Consider the following 7,212-nt stretch of genomic DNA (forward strand, 5'->3'; position numbering starts at 1 on the left):
ATATTGTAACAGCCAATCATACACAATTTCTTTTTCGACGATTCTTTTCCAGTAATTTTAATGTCAAAAATGCGGGGCGAATTTTCGAAAATGTGAATAAAATAATAAAAAATCCTCCATTCAGACAATCATGTAAGTACTGTTTTGATTTGCAGAGAGATAAACATACATAGAAAGAAAATATCCATTAAAAATAATGGATTTATTTTTACTTGACCTACATAAAAAAGACTTTATTAATATGTACTTAATTATATTTGTAAACTAAAAGCATCAATAACTGAAGGGCTTCACATTACATACTTCATACATTTCTATTCGTATGTTACATATGAAGCATATATCAAATAGCTTTATAGGTACAAGAAGTAAGCTACTTATTTACATTTGACGTTCTAAATTGTAATTGGAGATTTTCTCTATAAGTTCAACCTGAATGTCATAAAATAATGATGAGAACACTATTGTGCATACTTATTATAGGCGTTATATCTTATTATTACCTATACAGCAAATGTTTTTTTTTTTTCAATTATAGTATGTTTAGTAAAAATAAATTCATTATATTTAATGGGTTTTATTTCTTATCATATATTTTTTTTTCATTTAAAATAGGTCCTTGGCAATCAAATATTGCTTACATGACGGTCAGACTCGATGATTTCCATAATTTGTCCAAATTTTCGAACAATTAAGTTTCTAAGAAAAATGGGCATCTTCCATATAAAAATTATCAGAACTACATATATATGGTATCAGAGCCATAAACAGCATTATTTATTTTTTCATTATTTTTAAATCTAAAATATGGGATATTTTCTATTTTGTGGTGTCCATCTTTGCCAACTACTCAAACAATACTGAGTCAAACAGTCACAAAACTCTCTTCAAAAGTTTCTTTAAAAAAAAGTCATATCTTTCGAACGTCATTTAGTGTAAACTCATGGCACTGATACAACGCAAGATACACAATACATAATCCATCTATTGAAAAAAAATATCATCCTTACAGTTATTAGTTATCAAGATATACAAGGTTTGCAGCAAAATGGGGACTGTTAATTTATGTCAATTTCCTCATTAATATAAGAAGGTTTAGTTATTATTTTTTGACATTCCGATTCAACCATGTGAAGTACAATTGTTGAGGATTCTGGAATTTGGTAAGTACTCCAGGAGGCTGGTAGTCATGATGAAGAATGATGGAAAATACCTCTCTAGGAAAGCGAAAAGTGTAAGTTACAATTTAAAGAAGAATCTGGAATTCCTATACAGCTTGGGAAGAAGATCATGGATACTTCCACTAAAACAGATGAGTTGCATCCACAACGACTTCTTCGTTGCTGCTAGGAACATCAAGAGGGCCGTGAAGAGCTACTTGGGATTGTCTTGATCCTCGAGGACTCCACGTTATCTTCTGACAGAGATCATGAAGGCTAGGAACCACTAAAGCCCACATCTTACTTTATCATTTAATTAAAAACTGCATTTTCTGAAAGGCACATTCGAAGAATTAGTTGTAAATTATAAAATATTATTTCCCTTTTCATCTTCATGTCATAAAAACAATTAAAAATCCTCATTTTACATTTTTGCATTCATTGTAAAAAATGTAATTTGCAAATATGCTCGATTATATTTTTTGAAGGAATATTAGATATTAAGTGAGTTTATTGAATGCTTCAAAAATGACTAAGCATGGAATAGGGAAAATTAAAATATTTTTGCAAAAAAAAGTATTGATAAAATATAGATTTTTCGTATTAGGCTTAATTCTTTACTTTTTGGAGTCATCATAATTTGTTTTTGTCTTTTTATAAATTGAATTTGTTGCTTTAATAATAATAAAAAAAAACATTTGGGTACGGCGTGTTTTTCTACTTCCTAGTAAAAAATTAATAATTTAATTATCAATAATAATTACCTTGTTATTTGCGTTCTTTTATTTTTGTTTCTCCCATCCTATTTTCCAAGGATGTTACTTTACATAAATACGTCTTGTACTACACAATAAGTTCATTTCCATGTAGAGCCAATTATAATAAATCAACTAAACCCTTAACTAATGGTCAAAATTATACATATATACTTATATCAAAGTTCCTTAATATCTATGTAACTATTCAGTATTAAAGTTATTAAAGGGATTGATTACTATAAGTAGTTTTGTTGGCGTTTTTCAATTTTTAGTAATTTTTCTATAACCACTACTATAGCATATTTGTATAATTACCTTCTTTTAATTTAACATTACCCTAAGCAATTTAAAGTCTTAATCCTGAGCTGTGACAAATTTTCTGAATTAACCCATTACAGGCGTTACTATTTAGGATAGTTATCAATAATTACAGAATTGGAATTCTTACAATTCATGATATTGATAATTTTATACTATTTGGAGTAGGAAGATTTATGTATCACGATCTTAACGACAGCCAATAGCCCTACTATTAATAGCCACTGGCATCTTAAAATGGAAAAGCCTAATATATCCGATGAGGGATTTTTTTGTGATAATCATATCAAGCTGATAAGGCTTCTGGAAAACTTACGAAAGATGATATTAAATTCTCTGAGAGACATAGAGGATGGTAGAACGTTTATTTGTCAATTCCAATTCACCGCTGTAATAATTATGTTTTTATGCCTGCCAAGCATTTAATAAACTTTTCAATTGCACTTTAGAAGCATTTGTGGATGGTCTCGTAGTTAGTATTTTCAAATGCTTGGTACTCTTAAATATAAAAGGATTAGAATATGTTTGTACTGACATTGGCAGGGACGTTATTAGGGATTTCCAAAAAACAAAAGAGTCTTGTCGGAAACGAAAGTCTTATTTTTTTGTTTAACTAAACTTTAAAGCCTTAATATCTAACAAAACAATGAAAAATGATGTGTTACATCCTCAGGAGCTTAGAGTAATTTTTATGGATGCAACAGAAAGAGATGTTACACTTTTTTTGAAAGTATAGTCTTCCCATCTTGTTATTGAAATAACGCGGATGATATTGTAATTAAATGCTAAGTTTATATAATTGCATTAAAGAAGGATAGCCTGTGAAACACTTTTAAAGCCGCTCAAATTTTGTAATACTCATATATATGTAGGACTAAGGAAATAGTTAATAAAATAATATACATAATTATGAGTTGTTTTTATTTATTTGGCAATATGCTTCATATTGAAGTTTTTTTACCACTCGCTACATTAAGCCATATACCTTTTAAGAACTGAACAGGATGTATATATAACCGGTTACCATAAATAATAATAAGAAGACGTCCAATTGCACAGTTATTCGAACTTCATTAATGACTAAAAATAAAAGGAGATAAGTTTTAGATATTTTATCAAAAAATGATTACATACTTATGTCAGATACAATTTTTATATAGATATGTTATGTATTAAGTAACATAAATTCCATAAATGTGGAGAAAAATATATTTATGTATGCAGAGGAATAGAGGGTTATTTATTTACACGAGCTTATATACAATATATAATGCTTTTTTTTTCTAGCAGTTTGCTAGGAAACTACTACAAAAGCCCAGAAATAGCCCAAAAATCATTCAAAACAAGTTTTGATAGTCTCAAATGCCTAATAGTGGTAGTTTCAACTAGAATAAGTTATATAACTTTATTGGTACCTGGTTATTTTGTATTAAACAATTTGGGCTCAGGGTATTTTGCCTCAAGGATATTTTGCCTACAATATGTAAATAAATAAGATGTACAGGTGGTTATTGTTTATTTTTGGTTAAAATTGATGTTCCTTTTGAATTTTCTAAATCAAAATATGGAATATTTATTATTATAAAATACATTAAATGTTTTTCTATTATGAATAATATATAAAGTCTAATGATAATAATTAGCGTAAAAGTGATTAGCAATTGTTCTATTCGAATTGTAACTGTGTTTACTTACTTTTGTTTTCCTTATTATACAAATTTTAATACATACTTTGTATCTTGTTCGAATTCATTACAAAGTGAGATTTTGATGGTGTATGCATTGAAATTTTGGACATTATTCCATAATTATTTCAATAGAAAACAACCATTTATAATACACATTCCATATTATGATTAAAAAATTCCAAGATAACATTTATTAATAACATATATTACAGTGAAATATCCTCAAGGGAAATAGCTTTAAGGCAAAATGTCCTAAGTCGAAATAGTTTGCGGCAAAATTTCCTCAGGGGAAATAGTTTCAGGTAAAATTACCTTGCACTAACTTTAGTTTTTATAGCTACAATAGAAAGTGAATTACAAGATCACATCACACTCACTGAGCTACAGGTCTCCTTTATTATGAGATTCACGAGGCTTTCCGACCTTGACCGTTGGTGAGCTTAGGGAGCAAGTTAGGTAACACACTGTTGTGCTGTTTGATCAGAAATATAAGAAGCAAGCTTTTCCAGTGATTGCGAGAGTAAGAAATCTAGCTGACAAGGAAAAGGTTCCAATAAAGTCCTTACCTCCTAAATACGGAGAAGACTAAAACTAAATAAAGACAAGTTCTACGACTGAAGTTAGTGCACTGGGATGTACGTGACCCTGTCGGTTGACAAACCCAAAGATAACTCACCACCTGTAAGACAAGCTACTGCGTAAATCAAATGCAAGAAACAGCATCTTTAGATTGTCACAGGAACGAGTTCTATACACAAACAAAACGAAGTTCCATACTACAAGATTTCGTTTCTTTTGCATTGAATTTTTTGACTCAATCCTTTATACTTTGGTGATGATAATTGGGTTAACTGATTGGTCAAACTGATAGAACAAATGGCTCTGCAGGACTAGAATAATTAATGGAGATGGATTAAGAGACAAACAGCAAATACCAATGATCCATTCACACTAACTTCTTTGGAAAATGAACAATGAAGAACAATGAAAATGAACAATGAATGCCCAAACACAAACCTACTTGTCATTAAGTAGTATGATGAAGTGGACCAGGGGAGTTGCCTTTGAGAATAATAATTTTGTTTAAAATGCAACACTTCTGTACGAAGGCCAAGAGTCTTGCTTTCAAGCATGTTGAGGATGATTTTACAACGGTTTTTTTACTCGATCCAAAGGCTAGAAATTCTGAAAGTTATTTTGTAATCATTTAGGTTTAATTTTGCAAAACTTAGAGGTTGGAGGCTTTTTGACAACCCTGTCTATATAAAGGTTTGTAAATCATAAGCCATTTTTAGAGTGTAATGTTGATGTTGTTGTTGGTAACTTGAAAAGTTATTTTCTTTTCTATAGCTGTTATCTTAGTTTTTTTTATTTTTGAAGAGAGAACATGTATACCGAGTGGTCCATTGAAATCTGATCACTTTAAATTTTAAGCTTCAACAAAATATAATTTAAAACTTAATTAATAACATAAATAGATGTGCTTCTGAGCTCTCTTAATCATTAACTTAGCCGCCCTTAGCGGCAATAATGGTTTTCAGGTGGTGGCAGAAGGCCTGGCACCCACTGCAGATGTAGTCCTCTCTCATAGTGCCCCAGTGCTGGCTGACAATGGCTTTAAGTGCCTCCGTGTTTGGATGACGTACAATGCAGGCCTTCCTTCTATATGCACCCAAAAAGTGTAGTTGAGGGGGTTGACATAAGGGCTATGGGGGTCAGGTTGTCAAAGAAGAGTTCAAAATAACTCAAAAGACTGATTCAAAAGAGGTTCGCGACGGAGGAAATGGGTTTATTTAATTGATGGTGTCAAAAGTGGCCTCTCCACCCTCACAAGGCTCTTTCCGCTTACATTTTGATAGCATTCTGGACAGTTTAGTGTGAAACCTGAGATCTCTTGTACTGGCACTCATGGAAATGAGTGGATTAACCTGGACTGTTTTCTTCAACTCCTCTGGGTCCACTTTGACCTTTTTGAACAAGCCCTTCTTCCATTTTAATTTTACAGACTTGTTGTTGGAATAACCGGCAGTCCTGGAGACGACCAACTGGTTGGAGTGGAATATAAATTCGTCAATTACTTTCAAGGGTAATTTTCTCGAATTGTACGGAAGCTAAAGACCTTAAATTTGTTTTATTTTGTAAATGATTGGTAATGCTTTACTATATCAAAATATGAATTAATTTCAACTTTTCAACCTTCATTGTTTATTAAATGCTAAGTTTCTCTCCTTCAAAACATTACTTAAAGGTGCTTATGTCAATTTCCAGTTTATTTTTTACATGTTGAAAATTCTTACGATTTACAATGCTGTCAATGAGCAGCATGGAAAAATGAGCAGACATAAATAACTCATTTACCTAAAGAAGGAAGCAAACGTTTTTCAAATTGCTCATTGAATCATTGTATGCAAATAACCTTGAAACAAAGATAAACTTTCCTTTAATATGGCAAATCAAATATTAAACGATCAATTTCCTTTCAAAAAACACAAAAAAACCTCAACTTATCATTGATGTTTATCTTTCAAAATTAATTTTTTTATTAAAGAAAACAAAATAAAGTTTGGTCATATTTACCTTAATAACATATGTATAATGTTAGTTCTTACGTATACTTATACATGTATATATAAAATACTTTATTGCTTTGTTTTAAAAACAAACTGTCAGATGATTTATTTGAGCAGGAAATTGATTATAACATAATATCATATGGGAGAGTGTGCGAATAGTATGTTCTCACGTATTCAGGGTACATGGTAAATATTATTATTACTCCTGTGAAGCCGATTATAATTATCATTATTAAAATTATAAATTTGCTAAAAAATCATCGTCAACAAAACTAATGATAAATTTGCATGGTTACCAGAGGGCAAACCGTGCTTTTTTCATGAGTAAAGTAAATTCTAGTTGTATATAATATTAAGAAATATTTAATATGCATATATAGACTAAAGGACAAGTTTTAGAATTAGGGACTCAACAGTTCCAAAATCTTAATCCCTGGTTAGTAAACATCCTTTTGGTAAGGTAGGTAGTGAAAAGGGTGAAAAAAAAACTTATATAAGCCTTTTTTTATTTTGGGTGAAATTTAACCCAAATAAAACAAATTTTCAATACATAATAAACAGTCGAAATAGATTCAAAATTAAGTTATGGAAATTTGTAAAAAATTCCAACTATTATCACCATTTTACACTCGTAACTATTAATAAAATGCTTCAAATACTTGCGTGAGTTCAAAACAATGAGATAAAATACATTTATTTAAATAATAATATTAGT

The sequence above is a fragment of the Lepeophtheirus salmonis genome, chromosome 5, assembly GCF_016086655.4.
Source record: "Lepeophtheirus salmonis chromosome 5, UVic_Lsal_1.4, whole genome shotgun sequence".
NCBI classification, from domain to species: domain Eukaryota; kingdom Metazoa; phylum Arthropoda; class Copepoda; order Siphonostomatoida; family Caligidae; genus Lepeophtheirus; species Lepeophtheirus salmonis.